The sequence below is a fragment of the Cebus imitator genome, unplaced genomic scaffold, assembly GCF_001604975.1.
Source record: "Cebus imitator isolate Cc_AM_T3 unplaced genomic scaffold, Cebus_imitator-1.0 Scaffold81, whole genome shotgun sequence".
NCBI lineage: Eukaryota > Metazoa > Chordata > Mammalia > Primates > Cebidae > Cebus > Cebus imitator.
Genome location: NW_016107396.1, coordinates 7332397 through 7356162, shown reverse-complemented (window position 1 = coordinate 7356162; position 23766 = coordinate 7332397). Strand labels below are relative to the sequence as shown.

General features: G+C 34.8%; 1 non-coding gene across 1 annotated transcript; it reads left to right on the top strand.

Annotated features, from left to right (window-relative positions):
* The first annotated feature begins 462 nt into the window (after positions 1 to 462).
* On the top strand, positions 463 to 21817 carry LOC108307853. The gene is made up of 4 exons (XR_005201100.1): positions 463 to 3251; positions 12409 to 12610; positions 17179 to 17250; positions 18667 to 21817. It is a non-coding gene; the product is annotated as an uncharacterized LOC108307853 (transcript).
* Positions 21818 to 23766: the final 1949 nt, after the last annotated feature.

Genomic DNA, 23766 nt, shown 5'->3' with positions numbered 1-23766 from the left:
ATAATGTGTATTTTAACATGTAAATACTCAGGAACTATGACATTTTATGGTATCGAAAATGAAGAAGTAATGAAGCAGTCAAATTTGTGCCTGTGTTTAGATTTAACAAACCTTGAAGTAAAATTTGAATGTTATCAATATCTATCCTTTATATTTAATATTTTTAAATAAAGAAAAAATAAATATGTGTGTATATATTATTTATATATTATATATAATTGCATGCCATCTAGACTTGTATGTTTATACATATATGTATTTGTGTAATTATATATATATATAAAATTACATAAATATATATATATTTGTTTAACTATATATATATAGTTATGGTACTAGAAAATTCAGTGTACATTAAAACCATGCAAACATATTTTGGGCTTATATATAAAATAGAATTACATTCTAAATACAAGCAGTCTCATCAGTTAACATAGTAGTTCTACAACTAAAAAGTTCACATATTAAAACTACGTAAATGTTATTTTGTGTTTATATATAAAATAGAGTTTGGATCTAAGTTAAGATATTTGAAACAGATTTTTACCAATATGAATGTCTGATACCTTTAAAAATTACATGAGAAAAGCTCAATTCTTTATTGTGCAGGATATTTCAAGCATTGCAGGACATCCATAAATGCCAGCTTCACTATCTTTGTGCCAACCAGACATCCCAACAACAGCAACTAAATTCTGAAGCGTCTTCTGGAGCCTGAGAGCACCGGTTGAGAGTTCTGTTATAGATGATGAGGGCTCCTGTGAAGGATGAAATCCAGTGATCTGTGTACACAGGACATTGAGTAAAAAGCTGCCCATTTTCCATGTGGGTGATGTTGGAGACATTTTTGCTAAAGGATCTAAAGCTTTCTTATGTAATTCATTAGTTTCCATTTTCATTTCCTTTCAGGTTTTAGGAGTTGCTTTCTCTTTCTACAGCAAACTACATGTAAAATTAAAAAGAGGGCACACATTTTGCTATTGGCTCAGTGGGTAGGCGGATCACAAAGGTTTGGGAAACTGTGTGAAAAGCTGTATATCCAAATACCTACTCAACATCTTCAACCTGCTCTAATAGACTTCTTCAATGCCGTATGTTCCCTTCTCCCCAAAATGGTTCTTCTCATAGCTTCTCCATCTCAGTAAATGGCTACTCCAGTCTTCCAGCTGCTCAGGCCAAGAACTTTAGGTTATCCCAGACTCTGCTTCTTTTACTTCCCATGTCCGGTGAGTCATTAAATTTTGTAGATTGTGTCACTAAAACAGATTTAGAATCTGACCACATCTCAGCACCCCCACTATTACTAACCTGGGACAAGGCATCATCATCTTTCCCTCTCCAGGATTTGTATGATAACCTCCTAACTGGTTTGTCATTCATTCTTCATAGTATTCTTAACCCAGCAGCTAAAATGATGCTATTAAACATACACAGCTTACATCATTCTGCTCAAAACTGTCTGTGGTTCCTGTCTCACACAGAGCAAAAGTTAGTCTTGTGACGACCATATAATCTGTCACCCTCCGGACATGTCCCCATTTTGTGACTCCTCTTGCCTCATCTTTACTTCCTTCACCCTAGTGCAGTCACATTGCACTGCTGGCTATACTTCCAAACAGCAGCTATTCTCCCTTTTCTGGGTCTCCACACTTGCTGTGTCTCCGTATCTGGAATGTTCTTGCCACAGATGTGTGCACGGCCAGCTCTCTCACTTCTTACATGTTTTTGTGGAAAATTCAGCTTCTCAGTAAAACTTCAAATGGTCACTTTATGTATAATTTCAAACCACCCTCCCCTACATCAGTAGGTTCTATCCCCTCCCATATGCCTTATGTTTTCTCCTTAGTATGATATTACTTATCAGTGCTTAAAATAATGAACATGTTTTGCAGCCATGAGAGCAGGGATTTGATCTATTTTATTCTCTGAGTTTCCTCTAGTATTTAGAGCTGCTGCCAGGCTTTGGATAGCAGTAAATAATAGATAATGGCTGAATAAATGAATGAACTTTTGCATTCTACCTTATATGGACTTTTAATGAGAATTTGTTGTGTGCACTGTAGAATGTGGTGCTTTTTCTACTGGAACTTGCAGAAGGAAAGACATGGTCCCTAGGCTGACAATGACAAACAGTATTGCACTTCAATGGAATGTTGCAGCAAGTATAATACGAGAGTTCCTGGCGAAAGGACTTATCACCATCTTGAGGAATCCGAGGGAGCTGGATTGTGGAGGATTGTCGGATGGATTATGGCATGATGAAAGGCATCCAGAAGAGGGAGATTACAATTAAAACTGCAAAGGCACAGAGCCAGGAAGTGTTTGATGTACATGGGAACCACAAGCATTTTGTGGTTCACTTAACGTATGGTTTATGGAAGGAAGTGGTGAAAGGTAGGGCTGGAGAAGCAAACAAGAGCTGGGACTTTGCAGACAACATTGAGATAGTTGGGTTTTATCCTCCAGACTATACGGGCCATTGAAAGACACAAGCAGGAGAGTAGTGGTATCATTTACCAATGAGAAAATATTTTTTCATGTAGTTGGCATAGCTTATGCATACGTATTTGTTTATACAATTGGTTAATGTCTGTCTACATGGATAAGCTCTTTAAAGAGAGGAGCCATGTCATATATTATCAGTGAACAAATAATTATTTGTTGAATGAATGAAAGAGCTAGATGTTTCAGGAACGTGGGATTGCAGTCAGTTTAGGAAGAATTGAGATGCAAGTAAGAATAGTATCAGATTTACACTTTAGGTTGGCTGCTTGTTGATTTTATTGTGGTAGTTATAGACATCTAAAAGAAAATAATGACAGTATGAGCTAGGCTAATTGTCAAAGGGCTGGAGGAGAAAAGAATTAGATAAATATTGTGGGGCTAAAACTACCTGACCTTGGTGGAGGTTTGAATGCGGGAAGTAAAAACAGGATAACCACCAGATACTTAGTATGGGCGTCTAAACGGATGGTGATACCATAAACTAAAATAAAATAATGGAGACAGAGTTAGATTTATTTATTTTTTGTTGCAGTAGTGAGCCATAAAATGACGATGAGTTTGGTTTTGTTCATTTGACTTTGAAATAGCTATAAGGCTTATAGGTGTATCTGACCAGTAAACAGTTGCTATGTGAGTCAGAAGCTCAGGAGCCAGGTCTTCAGCAGAAGTAAAGACCCACCTTTATTGGAATAAAGTCGAAATCATTTGAATGTGGAAGAGATCACCCAAGGAGCAAACGCAAAGTGGTGAGTCGTGGGTGGAATTAAGGGCTTGGTGAAGGAATAGGAACCTCAGAGAGAGGAGAGGAGAATCTGGAAAAAAGATGTCATTGAAGCAAGAGTGTATCAAAGGTCAGGAAGGAGGTACTGAGCAACTGATTAAATGACGCAGAGACACAATAAGATAAAAATTTAAAACATGTTCATTATATTTGGCAGTTAGGGGGTCATGGATAATATTCATGTGCTTTTTAAAAAAAGTATTTATCAAGGACATGCTGTGTGTTGGGACTGTGCAAGCCCCTTTAATGAGATAATGAAAAAGAAGTACATTATCAGGGATCTTGCAGATTTTATAGACTGGGAGAGTAGAGAGTTTAAATGGAGGGATACAGATAATTGATGAGTTTTAAAATGTAGGGTGAGAAATGCTGCAACAGAGCTGATGCAGGTTGCTTCTCCATTGGTAGATACATGCCATAAATATGTTGTATTTAGCATTTGCTCCCTACCTTTAAGTCCCCTTAACTGGTAAACTGCTACTTGTCCTTCATTTCTTAGATCAAATGTCATTTTCTTAGAGAAACCTCCTCTGACCCTTATTACACCAGATCAAGCTCGTGTGTTGAGTATTGTCTTCATGCTTTCTACTTTTCCTTCATCGCATTTGGCATAGGGTATGAATATATATTTGTTAATACAATTGATTACTATCTGTCTATACCTATAAGCTCCTTAAGAGCAGGAGTCATGTCAGACTTTATCAATGAGAAAATATTTTTTCATGCATTTGGCAAAGCTTATGTGTATTTGTTTATACAATTGGTTAGTGTCTGTCTACATGTATAAGCTCTTTAAAGACAGGAGCCATGTCATATTTTTTCAATGAACAAATAATCGTTTATTGAATGAACAAATGAATGAAAGACAGCTAGATGTTTCAGGACCATGAGATTGCAGTCAATTTAGGAGGAATTGAGATGCAAGTGAGAACAGTGAGTGGAGTATTCTTTGTAAAAATGAAACGGCGAGGGTAATCATTGGCTAAAGGATGAGGTGGAATGAAAGGAGGGAGTCAGTAGGGTGGGATTTATAATCACAGAGAGGACAGGTGAAGGTGAAACTGAAGGAGGGGAAAACTGGCATCTGAAGATTTCTTAAACATGGGGCAGTGGGATCAAGGGAAGTGGTGTGGAAAAGAAGAAGGAAGAAAATTAGGCTAATTTATTGTACGGCTCTACCCTGAGGAATAAGATTTGGACAGTATACTGCACTTTAAGGAATTATTGTCAATATAAATTAATCATAAGACAACTTGAAAAACATGAAATTTTCTGTAACAAAAACAAACCAGTACCTTGAAGATAATTAATGTTATCAGAGAGTTAATGGCCTTAAAAAGCTAACATTAAAGAAGGAGACACCAAATAATTTTGAAGTCAGTATCTTAATTATTTTTGCAACATAGTCTACTGTGATAGAACCAACTGATTCTTGTTCATTTGGAGTTTTACATGTGATAATTACCTCTAAATAGTAGTCTTTTACGCCTAGTCCTTGGTATTGTCTATTAGCTCCCTGACATGGCAGTTGAGGATTCATTTTACTTACTTGACCCTGGCTGCATTCATATTGCTGCAAAGGATATGATTTCATTCTTTTTTGTAGCTCAGTAGTATTCCATGGTCTGTATATATCACACTTTCTTTATCTCTTCCACTGTTGATGGGCACCTAAATTGATTCCATTTGTTTGCTGTTGTGAATAGTGCTGCAGTGAACATGCAAGTGCATATTTTTCATAAACTGATTATTTTCTTTTGAGTATATACCCAGTGATAAGTCTTCTGGGTCCAACTGTAGTTCTGAGTTCTTTGAGAAGTTTCCAAACTGCTCTCCACAGTGACCGAACTAATCCACGTTCCCAACAATAATGTATAAGCTTCCCTTTTCTCTGCAGTCTCACAACATCTGTTTTTTTTTTTTTTTTTTTTTTTTTTTTTTTTAATAATATCTATTCTGACAGGCGTGACATCTCAGGGGATTTTTTTTTTTATTTCAATAGTTTTGGGGTTACAGGTGGTTTTTGGTTACACTGGTAAATTCTTTAGTGGTGATTTCTGAGATTTTAGTGCCTCTATTATGCGAACAGTATACACTGTACCCAGTATATAGTCTTTTATCCCTCATTCCCTTTCCACTCTTAACCCCAACCCCGAGTCCCCAAACCTCAGGAGATCATTTTTATACCTTTGCATCCTCATAGCTTAGCTCCCACTTATCATTGAGACCATACGGCATTTGGTTTTCCATTCCTGAGTTACTTCACTTAAAGTAATGGCCTCCAGCTCCATCAAGTTGCTGCAAAAGACATTATTTCATATCTTTTATGCTCCTGAGTAGTATTCCATGGTGTATGTATACCATATTTTCTTTATCCACTCATTGGTTGATAGGCACTTAGGTTGGTTCTTGCAGTTGTCAGTCTTGCTACTATAAATGTATGTGTGCACATGTATTTTTCATATAATGATTTCTTTTCTTTTGGGTAGATACCCAGCAGTGGGATTGCTGGATCAAATGATATTTAATTTTGGTTCTTTAAGGAATCTGTTTTCCATAGTGATTGTACTAATTTGCAGTTCCACAAACATAAAAGTGTTATCTTTTCACCACATTCACACCGACATCTGTTGTGTTTTGACTTATTAATTATGGTCATTCTTGGCAGGAGTAAGGTGGTATCTCATTGTGGTTTTAATTTGCATTTCCCTGATGATTAGTAACGTTGAGCATTTTTTTTATATGTTTGTTGATTGTTGGTACATCTTCTTTTGAGAAATGTCTATTCGTGTCCTTTGCCAACTTTTTGATGGGGTTTGTTTGAGTTTCAGGGGATTTTTTTTTTTTTAAGATTTCCTTGTAACTTTGTTTCTAATTAATTTAGAAACAAAAGTTTCCATGTAACTTTTGTTTCTAATTAATTCTTCCAGATATCAAAAGTCATCGAGGGAAATACATGTATAAAAATATTTTAAAAAATAAATTAGAGGTTAGGATTTTATCTAGAGTAAAATATTTTGTTGGGGGCAGTAATACATAACAGTCAATTCAGTAATCAAATGCTGCTTAAACAATAACGTAAGCCTTCATTTGTTGGTGAAACTGGAGACAAATAGTTGTGGGCAGATGTGTACTGATTTAGTGAAAACATTGTATGTTCAGCAGTTCATTTATTGTTATTCTTCTACTTTATGATTAGGGAGAACCTTATTTGAAGATAACAGGCCAAATTCCAGTTCTATCTTTTTAGATACTCTGTGGGCATTTTATTGAACTAAATGTAAACAACTTGAGGAGGATAGGTACTATTTTATCTTATTCATGCAGATGGTTCCCAAGTTAAGATGGTCTGACATGATTTTGACTTTTCTTATCATCTTTCAACTTTTCCATGATGTGAAAGTAACACTCATTTGGTAGAAACCATACTTTGAATTTTGAATTTTGATCATTTCCCAGGCTCACAGTAAGCTGGGCAGTGGCAGTGAGCCACAGCTGACAATCACACGCCATCACGAGGGTGAACAACTGATACTCACAGTGGACTGGGTTGCCAGCAATTTTGGGATATTGTGTTTTGTATTTTCATATCCTATGTCTGCAAATTGCCCATTTTCAACCTATGATATTTTCAACTTGGAGCATCTGCCAGTATATATGTGTATTTTATATATATATATATATATATATATATATATATATGTTAAATAAATAAATAAATAAATAAAATAAAATTAATCTCTTATTACAGGTCTGAATCTGTCCTATGAAGACTATCCTACACACAGAATTTGTTCCTTGTGTCATTTCCATCTACTACAACGTGGACTTAGTATCAAACTCTTAAAAGGGACTGTCTAGCTGATTCACTCTTAGAAGGGACTGTCTAGCTTATTCTGAACATTTCATCTTATGAACTTAAGTACAGAAAGATATAAGTACTGTTTGGTGCCTATATATTCAATTCCATAAATGTCAGTCCTTATTTCTTATAGATAGAAGAAACTATGAGTACAAACAAATCAAATGTCATTTGTGGTTTATGAGTCGTCAGTTTCATCTAATGGATTAGGATTACCTAGTCTTTCTCTATTTAAGTAAAAAGAGAATTTAAGTAGAAAGAGAATTTGATACTAAATTGTAGCCACTTGGGCAATTAGTTTATTTTTTAGCAGAGTTAAACCAATGAATATTTTTGAAGCTATAATAAAAAATAAAAGCAGCTTCATTGAGAACAAAATGAACTTTCTGTAAATATAATTTAAACCTATTGTTTTAAGGCTTTATGTTTTAAAAACAAAAATGGCACTATTAAAGTGAGACAGATAAAGATGTACTTGGGGAAATTCATTAACATAAGAAATGTATTATCCCTTGGTAATATGAGTTCAAAATTAAAACTTGCTTAGCAAATGTAAAAAATAATCTCTCCTGTTGCAGATTAACTTGCTTTTTGTTAGTTTATTTCTCTATTCATATCAAATAATAAAATATTCATATGTAATCAAGACATTCATAATAATATTAAAGGCAGCACTGTGTACTTGACAACTGGTAAATAATGAAACAATTTTTTTCATGATTATGTGTATAAAATACTCAAATTAATCTATAGAGCCACATAATCCCAAAATGTACAGCGTTGCTCTAGAGCTTGCAATTGTGTCACTTCCTATATAGAAATACTATTTGACCAACAGGATTTTAGTTGCCTGCTGCTTTTGAAATATGATGATACTAATAAGAAAGACTGTTAAAAAGAGAAAGGCTAGAAATTGCAATCTTAATTATTTAAATGAAATAATAAATAGGCCACATAAAGATTTTAGAACCCAGTGAAGCAATATTACAAACAGATATAAAATGACAGTGAAAATCACGTGTGAAATTTTGAGGCAAAACTTATTAGAACCAGTTTTCTGTCAGGAAAAGTTGTGATGTCATTTGTAGGGACATGGATGAATCTGGAAACCATCATTCTCAGCAAAGTGACACAAGAACAGATAATCAAACACCTCATGTTTTCACTCATAGGCGGGTGTTGAACAATGAGAACACATGGACACAGGGAGGGGAGCATCACACACTGGGGTCTGTCTAGGGGCTAGGGGAGGGACAGCAGAGTGTGGGGAGGTTGGGGCGAGATAACATGGGGAGAAATGCCAGATAGGGGTGACAGGGGGATGGAGGCAGCAAACCACATTGTCATGTATGTACCTATGCAACAATCCTGCATGATCTGCACATGTACCCTAGAACCTAAAGTACCATTAAAAAAAAAAAAAAGAAAAAGAATGTGAAGTGGCTGGTAGAATGACAGAAACAAGAAGACACAGATATGCCTTGTGGAGGGAGAGCTGACATGTTTGACTGATTGACAAATAATATGATTGATCTTCTGGTACTACCTTTTAAGTTTGTGATAAGAGGCTGCTTCGCATAATAAAGAAACAGAAATGAATTCCAAATCCTTTCTCACTCACTAGGATTATCACTCAGGCAGTTTACTTTTCTGAGCTCTGGTTATGAAAAAGAATGCCAATCTCATGGTGTGGTTTTAAGACTTAAAAGTGCTTATCTGTGTACAATGCTTGGCACATAATAGGCTCTAAGCAAAAATTAGCCCTTTCTCCTTGGTAGATTACCCAGGACACTACTATCAGCGTCAAATCAGAAAATTCGTTAAGTTGTATTATATCTGTTTGAAGATCAAACACAATATATAGTCAAAAAGTTGAGTGTACAGTGTTTTGGGTTTTCAGGAGTTGTCTTCAAACACGTGGTTTAAATAAGGACCAGAAGTAATTCAAAGGTCCAGTAAGGCTGTTGGCCTGTGGTATTCCTAATGCCTTTTACTGTGCTAAATGGATATGGCTACAGTAACTTTTGATAAACATGAACAACAGAGGGTAAGTGCTAGACTAGGGGAGGACTTACAGAAAGCTAAAGGGTTTAAGCTTCAGAGACCTTCACCTGCACAGGCCCCTTTTTAGGTCTTTTATCTAATTTTTATTTGTAAGTTACATTATTTTGCTTAAAGAAGGCCCTCAAATTAAATAATTTACAGGCCTGGCAAAAGCTGGATCCCCTGCTACTGGTCTGTCACATAAAAAGGAAAAAAAAAATCACTATGACTAAAAATGAATAAGGCAAACAATAGCAGGAAACATGAGTTTTGCTTTTCTTGCCCAAATCATGATTTGTTGGTAACCCTTGACCCTAGGTGCTTACATGCTCTTGATCACACATTAGCCCTTGCCTATCTAGGAAAGCACGCTGTAGTCCAGCATCAGCCTAAGAATTGCCCATATGAAGAAGTAAGGACTGCCTGTCAATCCAGGAACTTGCAGTTAAATTGCACAGGTATTTGATTTCTGACATTTTTAGGTGGGTAAAGGGGAAGAATTAGATGGGAACCACCTTTATATTGACCTGACTCCATATGTGCCAAAATGAGTTAAGCACTGTGCATAGATTATCACATTTTATACTGCTTGGTAAAGAATATTATCTAACTTGAGGCTTGGGAGAGGTGAAGTAACTTCTTTTTAAATAGCTAGTGGAGCTAGAATTCAAACACAGGGCTTTGTGAAGTCAAAGCTCATGGTCTTTCCAACCTCCCTGTAAGGCTGAAGCTTACCTGCCAATTGTCAGCCACTGAAAACGAATGGACATTTCACCTCCGGTTCACCTAACGATTTTGAATACTTAAACTCCTGCCAGCCAATTGGCAAGCTTTTCTTTCTTGGTCCCTTCATTTCCTCATGTATGAGTGCCCGCCTGTAATATGCTGCATTCTACTTTAATTATTACTTCTTCAAAATGGTCACAGTCACCAAGAAAGTCTCCAGTTAGGTAGGTAGACAGACAGAAGATAGACAGATAGAAAGAAAAAAAGATGGGGGTGCAGGGGAAGGGAGAGAGGTGTCATTTTTTAAATAAAAATTTTATGATTGTATGATTAATAGCTATTATTATTTTACAAGCAGCCTCATGAGTTCTTTTGAAATTCATGTTGTTCCTTTAAATTTCAGTTTTACATTTTAGCTATTTAAGCCCTAAAACTGAAACACTGCTCATAATTTGGAGTTAGCAACTTCAAATTTTTATTCCTAAGACCTATACAACAAGGTTATAATTTAAAGTAAGGAAAAATTTTCATCTCTCAACCTTTTCATTTCTCCTTTCACAGAAGCTCTTCTCTTTTTCCTGGATAATTTTTTTCCACCTTCATAATCACTGACCAGTTATTTGTAATGTAGTTCTAACTATACTACTGCAGAAATTCAAATAAGTACAGTGCATTAGGGAGGGAAAGGATAATTTTAGATGAAATATGTAAAGCTGTGGCCTGTGGCCAAGGCTTGACTAACGAGTCAAACAGCTACTGAAGGATTTGACACCCTTGTTAATTGTAAAATTCCCATTGCATTAAAATATTCACTGACACTCTAGTCCCAAAACAACATAATGAATAGAAGCTTACACTAATCAAAATGATATCGGAACATTTTAAATATGAGTTCTAAGCAAACAACTCATGTATGAATGAGGGAAGATGTGACTTGAATGGACCAAGTACCTACTCCAAGTGCAAACTTGTCCAGCCTGCAGGTCACTTGCTGCCTGGGAGAGCTTTGAATGCAGCCCAGCACAAATTTGTAAACTTTCTTAAAATATTGTGAGGTTTTTTTGCAATTGTTTTTTACCTCATCAGCTATCATTAGTTAGTGTATTTTATGTGTGGCCCAAGACAGTTCTTCTTTCAGTATGGCCAAAAGATTGGACACCCCTGCCGTAGTGAAATAGACTGTTTTTAGGAGGCCTCATTTTAGTAACAGGAAAGCTTGGCAATTGTATTAGTCCATTATCATGCTGCTATGAAGAAATACCTGAGGCTGGGTAATTTATGAAGAAAAGAGTTTAATTGACTCTCAGTTCCACCTGCCTGGGGAGGCCACAGGAAACTTACAATCCTAGCGGAAGGCACATCTTCACAGGGCGGCAGGAGAGAGAATGAGTGTCAGCAGGGGAAATGCCAGATGTTTATAAAACCGTCAGATCTTGTAAGACTCACTCATTATCACAAGAATAGCATGGAAAAAACCACCCTCATGATCCAGTTCCCTCCATCTGGCCCCGTCCTTGACATGTGGAGATTATTACAATTCAAGGTGAGATTTAGGTGGGGACACAGAACCAAACCATATCAGCAATGTAACCAAAATATTATTTATTTGATTAAATAATGTTAGGTTAAACTGTGTTAAGGTATCTTATGATTATTCATGCAGTGAAGTGTGCACAGATAAAGATGGCTCTAATTTATATACAGTATCTTTCCATGAGGATTCTGAGTTGAGTGTCCAATTTTATCTCAAAGAGTAATGTCTTGATTATAACACGGTCTCAGTGCTTGAAGCGGTGACTACCACATTGTACATATGGTGAACTCTCCAAAAATGAAATCCTTGTTACATGATGGATAAAGTGTGTTTACATGTACCTTTTGTAACAATAGACAAAGGTGCTTAGTTGCGCAGATGGCATTATACAAACAAATCTACAAACAACACACTTATAAATAATATAGAACTGGAAAATAAAATGGTATTGCAAACATATTTATATCTGCTATCATTTCCTTCAACAAATAGAGATTTCTGCTTTTCTATATTTATTCACAAAAACTTTTATATAAGCCTTTCTTTTAAGGAATACTGTTTATCTCTGCTTATTCCCCCAAGCTGGCTCATTCTTGCTGATCATAGCATAAACAAAATATACTTTCAAAGCCTTTAAAATTTTCTCCTAACCATTGATTTAGGTGTATGTCTGAAAAGATAAATGTATCTTCATTGGGATGTGTTTGTTTTTATATTGGTCAAGATAAGCCAACAGCTTGAGTACCTGAAATATTATCAAGCTTTGCACACATGAAAGTATTTGGTAAAAATATAATCTTGGAGGGTATGATTATAAGCAGATTCACATCCTCAAGAGTGCTATGAGAGACTTTTATTTTCGCAAAACTCGCAAGTATTGTTCCATAAAATTTGCAGTTTTACTTTTTAAAAACTCAACTAACCTTTTCCTTCTCTTTCCCTCTCTTGCTGATACAGATCCACATCCAGAGGACTGAAGGATGTGACCACATGACCTGCTCACAATGTAACACTAATTTTTGTTATCGATGTGGTGAGAGATACCGCCAGCTCCGATTTTTTGGAGACCACACATCAAACCTCAGTATATTTGGATGCAAATATCGCTACCTCCCAGAGAGACCTCATTTAAGGAGATTAGTGCGAGGGTCAGTCTGTGGTGAGTGTCTGACGTGCTTATATGTATCTTCCCTGGGAATTAAGTCATGAAAATAGAACTTAGAAATGTGCAGCCAGGGATAGGGGGCAAAAAAAAAAAAAAAGATATGTGCAGCCATGATAATTTAGAGCACTTGCCACGTGCCCAGTATTCAGAGGAGGATATTCTCTCACCTTTTAAGATTAAAATTTAAAACTTAAATTTTGTTAGCAGGACACTACTTAAATAAGCAAGTAGACTTTGTCTGAAAAAGCAAATTATTAATCATGCACAGAAATCTGAAGTTATTTGCCTCTCAAATTTCTGAAACCCTATCATAAGCCACTTGACAAGAGGGACAGTGTCACATTTATTTTTGTAATGCAGAATATCCAGCAGCAGGTCTTATAGATATCTTCTACCCATTTATGGAGGACATGCAATACACTACAGCATGGAACATGGTCTAGGAAGGTGGGGGGGAAAATCCACCTTTTAGAGCCTTGTAATAGAGTTCCATTATATCTATAAAATTGATAAGCTGTATATATTTTCATTGTTTTAATCATTAATAGGTAACAATTAATATAATTAATAAGTATCAAATGCCCTCAGTGCATACAAAGCCAAGTTTAACCAAGTGAAAATGCTTTTGTAGATTGACTTTTTACTCCCTCTTCCTCAACAACACATAGTAGCCTCATACACAACCCCTTCCCACACTGGCACACAAATATGCAAACAGAAACACAGACAGCTGCCCATAAACAAATCGCTCTGGCCAAATGCCACTGGCTTTGGGTAATATGGAGTTCTTTGACCAAACATTTCTTCTTCTACTCCTCTGGAATGTATTCCATTCCCTTCTGCTCTGGGATGGAACCATGTGAGATTTCGTCCTCTTTTTCATCACATAGATGTCTGCTAAAATTCGTTTTCTGGCAGTGTTTTTGATGTGTAGGCAATACTTTTTATTATCTTCCATATTTTCCTTTTCCTTCCTACTTTTGCCCAGTTACTTTATGGAAAATCTTTATATCTCTCCTTAGCCCTTTGTCAATTCATGACTGTTGTGAACCATTTTCCTCCTTAGAAGTGTATGATAGCTGATCAGAACAAAGCTGATGTTAGTGATAGATTTCTATCAGGTAAAAGAACATATATATTCAAATGCACTTTCACATATGGAAACCAATGCCATCATTTTCTAAAGTCTATGTGATATTTATAAAAATATTCTTCCTGAGGTTAATTGAACATAAGTTTCCACAGCCAATAGTATTCAATAGTCAAGACTGCTTTTAATGATTTTTCACTGTGTGCCATTCCTTAATTTGCAAATATGGTAGATGCTGTAACTATATAATTGGTTATAATTATATGACCAATATAAAGTATTAAACAGGTATTGGAGGGGTAACTAGGGAATCTAACCTTAACCTCTAATACTTTGAGAAAATTAATTGCAAATTAAGTTTTGAGATAGAACCTATTTGCAAATCTATGCAGAGAGTAACTTGAAAACACAAAATCACTGTATTTTCTGCTTTGTTATTTTATTTTCTACCTCAGTGCCACCTTTAATTTTATTATGGCAGGGTGTTCACTTCCATTCTTTATTTTAAAGAGAGAAGACATTTATTTTGCTCATGGCCCTAGAGGCTGAGCAGTCCAAGATCCAGTGGCTGTATTTGGTGAGGGCCTCTGTGCAGTGTGGCAGGAGGGCAGGCAAGCACAGGAGGTAGAGAGAAAACGGGAGCTGAACTTACCCTTTTGTCAGGAACCCACTCCCTTGATAACCAACACATTCCCATCATAGTGGTATTAATCCATTCATAAGGGCTCTGCTCTCAATTCCTAATCACCTCTTACAGGCCCAATCTCCCAACCTCCTTTCTGGCCTGTCTTTTGTTGGGTACACTTGCATGTGTGTACATAAAGTCACATCAGGTTAAACCTGACAAAGTAGGGAGCAGCAGGCTTGAAGATAAACTCTCATCCACACATATTTTCCCCATCCCAAGCACAGCTGCCTCTAACCGTTATTGGACCGAAACTACAAGTAAAGTGGTCCTACCTCCCCCATCCCCACAAAAAGCAGGAAAAGTAATTTTGTGATTTATAACGTTACATACTCCCTGCCATTTCAGAGAGAAGATGGAGTATAGGAAAGCCTTCCCACTCACTGTCCTTGTGTGATATAAGCTAACTTGCTGCCTTAGTCTTGGAATACTGCCTCATGTGGTCCTTGGCCAGAGGCAGAGAAAGAGACTTCATCTCTCTCACAGCTGAAGGGTGGGAAATATGGTCTTCATTCCACGTAACCATGTGCCCAGCTAGAGATCAAATGTTCTGCTCATATATTATAAGGGAGAAGAGAGATTTGGGGATGATTAGTCTGACACAGGGGCATCTCCACAGTGCGGGGTGGGTAGATTATTAAAGGGATGGTACTGGGCATAAAAGTGGCCGAGGAGAAATTTTAAATTCTCATATTACTCCATACAAAAATTCTAAGTTTTAAGTCATATAATCTTGAAGACTAGGTCTTCAATTGATTTCTAGATGACAATTAATTTATATAAACAAAAACAATGGAGCCTTCTCCAAAAATGAATACTCAATTAAAAAGAAATGATAAGCCTGGAGCCAGAATTGAGGAAATACAAGTAGCCAATACATATGGTAAAAAATATTCAGTGTTATTAGCTGTCACAGAAATGTAAGTCAGCATTCTCAAAATGAGATGCTAACTAATCATTAGTTAGCAGATGTTTAATCAAGTTAATAATACTGCACTTTCATACTTAATGAATTGAAAATTTTGTACAATTCTTTTGTAAAGAAATTTGATACTAATGTGAAGCACATTTTAAAACATTAAAATCTAGATAGACTGAAAATGGTTGATGTGCGAGTATAATTTAAAATCGGAAAAAAGGAACAAAAAAGTATAGGAATATTTAAATAAAATATGATATATGGATATGATAGGATATTATTTTAGCAATTGAAAATGATGTTTTAAACAATGTTACTAATTTAGGAATAAGGGATGGTATGCTTAGTCCCTTAAGACGGTTTCAAAAGTAGATGTAAACATGTTTTGAACATGGATTACATAATTGGAGTTTTATTTCCTATCTGATTTCTTGAATTCTGTGATGTTTGAGAGGAAAAGGAAAATCAATGCTGTTACTTTGTAGTCATGTTTTATTAGTATTAGCAAAATGTACTGATAATTATTTAAAAAGGAAATATGAATGAACAGACTGATCTATATGCAAAGGAGAAAAACACATTCTTTTAAAATACATGTACTTATATATCCTAAACTCTTAAGCATCACTTTAAGAGTGCATTTAACATAATTGTTCAGTGGGACTTATTACTTACTTGGATTCTGTCATTGGTGAAAAATATAAATAAAACTCCTGTCTAGACATACTGCTAATTGAATGGAGATTTTTAAAATTAGAAATTTAAAACATTATTATATACCTGTGTGGTGATCTTGTTCCAAAGATCATTCCTTAAGAATAAAAAAGTTAATATGTTTTGACAAACTTCCAACAAATGGCTGTATGATGTTTCTTTTTTTTAATGCAACTGGTTATTCTAAATTATTGTCCTTAATTTATAGAATGGTGTTGCTGTTTCATTCTTAAATTGCAACATGAGTCTACTGCAAAGTTTCTGTTTCTCATCTCTTGTTGCGTTTGAGTTGTGCAGCTGTGAAGCTGTGTTATATCCTTGAGGTTTACAATACAATAGCGACATGTTATTTATTATTGCTCTTTTTTGTGGCTGTGTCTTTCAAAGTCAGTGGGATTGTGATGGTGGATTCTGCCATGTAGACTTAAGAGAAGAGTTTATCATCACTGCTTAATGATTTATTTAGAAAATAAAATGCTGGCTGATACCACTTGACATCCTTACCAGCACTTACCCTTCTTATTTTATAAGTGTTTCCTTTTTCAATTTGTTAAAATGATTCACTTGAGTATCTTTCAACGTACTGTGTATATATTGGTAGCTTTCTCTAATATCTAAAAATGTCCCATTTGTAGTTCAGTCTGGTAGGCGTTCATATTATTAGTTTTCTTTGGACCCAGGATGTAAATAAACCACTTCTTTAGATGTGGGCTTGAACAGAAGCCCTCTGTAGGGCCTAGCAGCTCTTCATGTTGTAAGCTAACTAGATTTTCTCCTACCAACTCAAAATGCACCACTTAATCTTTTAGCATTGCGATCATGAAAATGGAAAGGATCTTAAGGAAAAGCACAAAGATGAACTGTCCTGGTAGAATACAGTGAGCCAGATGTTTTGGAATGTTTTTGATTGGGAAGGATAAGTGATTTATGAGATATTTGGTGCATGTGCTCAGGACTTTGGTGAAGTTACTAAACTTACATGTGTATATCTGTTTTATACCTAATCCTGATACATTTCTTAGATATATACAGCCTTAAGTGTAATCAGACTACTTAAAAAATAATACACACTGTGATATTTAAAAAGCATCACTGCTATTATGTGGTAAGTTAGTTTTGAGACTCCTGAAATTATTTTGCCTTTTGTTTTCCAGCTGGAAAATTATTCATTGCACCTCTAATTATGGTTTTGGGATTGGCACTAGGGGCCATAGCAGTTGTAATCGGTAAGAAATACTTCATGTACCTGAGATTAGAATTTTCTGAGGGCCATAGGGAGAATATGAGTGTAAATGTAATAATATGAATCAATTATTAATTGGACATAATTTCTGTTGTATGCCTCCTTTAGATAGATCACCAGAATATCATTTAAAAGATCAGAGGAGCGTGTTTTCTGTAGGATGTATTAGTATGAATTTTTCAGTCTATGAACACTCTGAGTTATATATCTTATAAAGCATTATTAACTCTTTTATGATACAAGGTTAATAGAATTAGTATCTTAGGGAAGGAAGCAAGTGGAATAGAATCCAAATTTTCTAATTCTGAGTTCAGCCTGAAGCATCAAGGAAAAAAAGTTCTGGTTCACCCTATGTGTTTGGTTTGGTCCTGTAAAAGATGCCATGGATAAAATCAGGTAATGTCAGTGTTCACAGGAACATATACCCAGCATACACTTGAGCACTGACAAATAGAAAACCTTGCAGTGATTTGCATAGTTTTATTTATGCAAGTATATTAAAATATGTATTTTAAAACAGTGGTTTTCAGACTGTAGCATGATTTAGGAATATCCTGGAGGGCTGGATAAAACACAGATTGCTGGTTTCTATCTGCAGTTTCTAACTCAGTATAAGAGAAAGGTCCATGGATTTTTATTTTTAAAAAGTTCCCAGGTGATGCTCACGCAGCTGGTTCAGGGGCCATATGTTGAGAACCATTGCTTTAATAATTTTAAACTAAATGCTATAGATAAAGTCAGCTTTGGTCATTGTTCCATATACTAGATGGATTTTTTTTTTTTGGCTAAATAAAATGATTTTCATATGACAACCTGTGTTTAGCAATTAACACATGTGCAGGACAGATAGAATTGTAAAGTATCTGGAATTTAAGTTATTGCATATGAGTTGGGACATTATGAAATAGATATTATTATCTGTATTATACAGTTGAGAAAGCCTTACCAGGACCTCATAAGTGGTAGAACCAAGACTCATCCCCAACTTTTGGCTCTACAGCCTGTGTTGTTAAGTACTTAATATGCTATACTGCCTGAAACAAGTGTGGCTGTCATAGTGTGCAAATGATATGACTGTGGACAGTAAAGAAGATTGAAACCAAAAGTTTGATATTTTAATAGAAATCATTATTCCAATTCAAACTGGTATCACTGAGGGTGTTAAAAAGGGAGAAAAGCTAAAGAGAAATATTAAAGAATTATTAATTAAAGAATTAAAGAGAAATACTAAAGAATTAAAGAAAAATATTAAAGAATTTTGTAGAAGTAAATACATTTAATAGCATAGATGTCTTCCTCTTTTCATGTTCATACATTGCAAATAAATAAACAGGAACATTTTAAAATAGGAAAACCTAAATGTCTTCATCCTAACTAACTTTAATTTTTTTCTCTCTAGGTTTATTTGTATTTCCAATCTATTGCCTTTGTAAAAAACAGAGGAAACGATCACGGACAGGTATGCACTGGTAAAATGCAGATGATTTCATCCAACTAAGCTGGTTTGAGTAGTAGCGTTATAGAATGGTACACCCATCTGTGAGTCACATCTTGAAAAATACTGAGAGGAACATTCTACCATCTCATCTCCCAGTGATTCTCCGTGGGCCACAATGCCTCTAGCTATGGTGCACTCCCAACATGGTATCCTGTCCTTTCCCTAAACAAATTGCTGCTGCTTTTAAAAAATGGTCACTTTCATAAACTATAAACATCTGTATCATAACTCTGCCCTTTGTGGTTCTTGGAAGAAGATACTTTAAGAAGAATTATCCTCAGAATTCTTCTGAGCACGCCTCTTCTGAGAATTGCTTGGACTGTCTTTGAACTCTGCGCCTCCTTCCAGGCCATCTTGTGAGACTTGGTGTGAATAGCTGAAATCCCATCTGTACCAACAAGCAAGGCCACTTTTCAGAAGATAAGAGTTCACTGAATGCACCTATTATAATCTGTGGCCCAAGCAGTATAATTCCTTTATCCATCAAATGTTATAATTGCTAAAAGTCTCAATGTCCAAAAGGGAATGAATGAAACTAAATTAATGAGAAGAATACTAAGTTACTGAAGTGTATATGTGTAGGGGTGTGAATGTGTGTGTATATATAAATATGTATTAAAACTAGGCCTAATAACCTTGTATTTATCCAGTTCCATGCCGCTACACTATTTTTCCACATTTTCATAGACCTATTGAAAGATGATGGTTCCTTTGTGGACGTAATTTGGCAATGTATTGAATTAAAGTCAATGTAGACAACAGGCTATTTCGATGCTGACCTTTTCTATTTATTGCTCTTTCTTTTGTCACACACACACAGAAATTTGTGCAATGTCACCTCAAGGAGTATTAAGCTTTGTAAACTGACAAAACTGGCTGCTTTTAGGAAATTTTCAAGACCCAAATATTCAGTCTTTTTAAAATGTTATTTTGGAATAGATGCTTCACTCTATAGATAGATCCTTCACATGGGGATTATTTAATCCAAAAAAACAAGTTTGCTATAAAGAACTGCTTAAGCCTTTTTAAAAAATCCTATTCTGCTAATTTTTTCTGCTTTTAGGAAATTCTCAAGACCCGAATATTCAGTCTTTTAAAAATGTATTTTGGAATAGATGCTTCACTCTATAGATAGATCCTTCACATGGGAATTATTTAATCCAAAAAACAAGTTTGCTATAGAGAACTGCTTAAGCCTTTTTAAAAAAATCCTATTCGGCTAATTTTTCACCCAACTTATAATTATAGATAATTCTGCTTTAGGTCAAGGTCTTATATCATTTAATATCCTAACCCTATTCTCTCTTGTCTCCTCCTCTTTTTTATTTGTTCCCAAGGTTTTTCATAAAAAACAATACAAGTTTTGAAGGATTTTTTCTTATGTTTAACTGCTCAAACGTACACTTTTTTGGTGTCCTCTTATGAAGGAGTTAGTTTGAAAACTTTTATGTTCATCAGTTTATCCAAAATATCAACTCCTTTTAGAGAAGGAAACAAAAAAGTGAAGGAAATATTTTCAGCAAGTATTTTTCAACCCACGAAAGCTTTAAAAATAAGAAATAGACAAGTAACTAGACTATGATATGCCTTTGTTTTCATCACAGAAGTTAATCAGCAGACAGGAAAAAAAAAAGACTCCTAAAAAGCCTAAAGCTCCTAATTGTCTCAAAATTCTTAAAATTAGCCATTTGTCTTAGATGTACATTTATTTGTTAACAACCCTGTCTGATTTGAAATAGATGATATGATAAAACATGCATTAACATGAGTAATCTATTTTTGTTGGCCTCCAGAGTGTAAGAAAATTTATTTTTGTTTTACATAAAGTAAAGTTTACCTGCTTGAATAACAAGCTAGCATGCTTTCACTCTTTCTAAATAACATGGAATATCTGTACTACAGCTTCTGGAAGTTGTCTATTTCCAGTTAGAAGAGTGTGTGACATTTATCGTGAATAGCATCTTTCTAAAGCATAATATTATACAAGAAAAAAGTGATGCCCTGGTTTCACAAATTTATCTTTTAATTCACCCATCCATCCATTTGGCAGATATTTACTGAGTGCCTGTTTTAGGTGTTCTAGTATTAAGACTGAAAAAAGGAGAATTTCTAGCCTGTCATAAATGTACTTAGGTTTTGTAAATTCATCTTTCCTGAACTTAGGCATTAGTTTGGCATTATGTGAATATGATGAACTCTAAACCTAGCTGATCTGTTTATGTATGATGTATATATATGTATGGTATATATGAAATATTCCCATAACTGCATATGAACACATATGCCATATACGTATGTACCAACTGGCTGAATAACATACTCTTTGGTCTTGGATAATCTATATTCTAGGTTATGTGTCTGTTATCTTTGGCCTACTCAGGGATTTTTATTTCTTTTTTTAAATAACTTATCTTCTGGACATATTTTTATATTATTTGGAAAACTTTCCAATATTCCATTTACAACGTGATTTTCAGTGAAGGCTATTTCATCAATGCTTGAAATAGTGTGCACTGTGTTGCACAGGTTTTTCATTTTTCTATTGAGTAGATATTTTTAAATTAACATATGCATTTTTATATTAGGTGATATATATTAGGCCTTTCCCTGCTGGTAACTTAAAATGATTATTTGTGAATTTTTTACTAAGTTTCATCAAGATCTTAAAAAGAGAGAAGAAAATTAGAAGTATTATTCATATGTCAGTGCCAACTTTGAAGGTAAAACAATAGTAGTAACTTTTGGGAGAAATTCTAAAAACTACTTTAAAAAAGAAGCGTGCACATAAAATAAATGTCTTTCTATCCAAGGCTTGTCATTTTTATATGCTTTTATTGTAAATTTAATATATAGTACTTTAAAAAATTAAACCATACAGAATTTATAAAATACAATTTTCTCTGCTCACCCCACCCCTTGTTTTCTAGGGGTAACCACTGTTAATGGTTTAGTATGTGTCCTTGCAGGCACTTTCTACAAATATACAAATAAGTGTGTTTGTGTATGTGTCTGTGTGTTTATTCATTTTATACAAATAGAAAAATATTCTTACTGTGCTGTGACTGTCATTTTATTATATATCAATAGATACCTTTCTATAAGAGTTTAAATAGATTTACCTCATATTTTTAAATAAATTACTGCATAATCCATTGTAGGGGTATACTTTAATTTATTGAATTAGTCCCCTGTTGAATGGACTACAAGATTATTTTCACTTCCCTGTTACAAAGAAAGTGAGGACCCTTTGGCATATATTTTTGTCACCTTGAGTGAACATATCCATAAGGTTGTACATTTGTTTTTTTACAAGATCTTTGTAATAAACATTTTAATATAATTTCAGGAGATTAGGTCATAGAATAATATAGGACCCTTTTTTGGATAAAAAGAAAGATTGTACAGGAGTGCATAATTTTTAAAGAAAATCGTCTTTTGAAGGATTATTTCCTTTCTACCTGATTAGCAAAAAAAAATACCTTGCCAAAACTTACAAATCTTTTTTCAATAAAATAAAATTTGAGGAGATGTCTGTCAGATAATGTAAGAAAGATGAATTGACTTTTGAATTGCCTCATTTTAAAACTTGAGGGATTTAAATAAAATACTTGAGCGAAATTGGTGATACTTGTCACATTTTTAATAACACTGTCAATTTTTGTGTATGTTGCGTGACGGAGGAACTTAATTATGCCATTGTGAAAAGTAGGAAAGAATTATAAATGCCCACAACAATTCCCACAAAAATAAATCAGATCATGTACGATTTAGTGATTTGATGGGATGATTATAAATCATGGAATAATTTATATATGTGGAGTAAGAAGAGAGGAGTCAAACCTTTCGGTACAAGCCACATCATGTTGCCACAACCTTGATTTTTCTCATAGATGCTATTGTAGCCTAAGAGTAGAACAGATAAGAAAACAATCAAAGATAATTAAACACAAGTCAGGTTACAACATGATATCGTTAAGTGTACTTTCTCTGCTGTGGTATCAAGATTCAGTGGTACTTGTCAGGAAATTCTTGTTCTGTAACACCCACTATCTCTTGAGTCCCAAGGCTCCAACTGATCCTTTATCTTTCAGTCTTACCACCCAAATATATTACCGTCTGCTCTCCTAAAATGCCTATGAATCACTGTAATCATTTCCAGTCCCTGGTGCCCCTCCTCAACCTCATTTTCTCTATACCTCTGCTATTCTAACTATTCCTCTTCACTGAAGGAGAAGAGGAGAGACAGGAGGGGCCAAAAAATTCATTCTGGCATGTGCAAACATCAGTATTCCTTCCTGACCTTTGTCAAATGAGAGCACATCTGCCAAGACATCAATCCAGCTGCTCTCTTGCTAAATGCAGTTGTTTTTTTTTTAACGTTACACTCGTACACTGGCTGTTACATTTAGAATTATCAAAAAGTTAGTGGCCTCTATAACCTTAATTGGCATACTTTATTAAGTACAAAAATAAATTTATGCCAAAAAACATTTTTAGACTTTAATTTTATAAGCAAGCTGCACATAAGCCTTAATATGAGCCTTCACATTGGATTACATTTTTATTCTTCCATATTTGTGGCTGAAATCTCTCCTAACTATTGAAAGTGATTTTCCATAGTCTGCTTTATTGTTTTGTGTTAATATCTGTTATAAATATAGCCTTAAAATTTCGTAATGCACTTTAAAATACTTGTGCCATTTAAATAATGTGATAGTTTAAGCAATCAATGCGTACATTTCAATGGAGACAATATACAAAGTTAAAGCAACTGATACATGTATTTCAATGGAGACAGTAGGATAAGAGCGTTAGCAAGTATGTGTCATCTCTTTAAATTTGGGAGGAATCAGAAGCTAAAGATTTAAAACAAGTAAAACATACCTGAAGAAAAGTAGCAATTTCTGAAATTATAGTAATCCTGTAAATTGGATATCAGGACCTCAAACATACCAAATAATAATAAAGTGTTACCTAATAGTCTAATTGGAATGTTTGTTT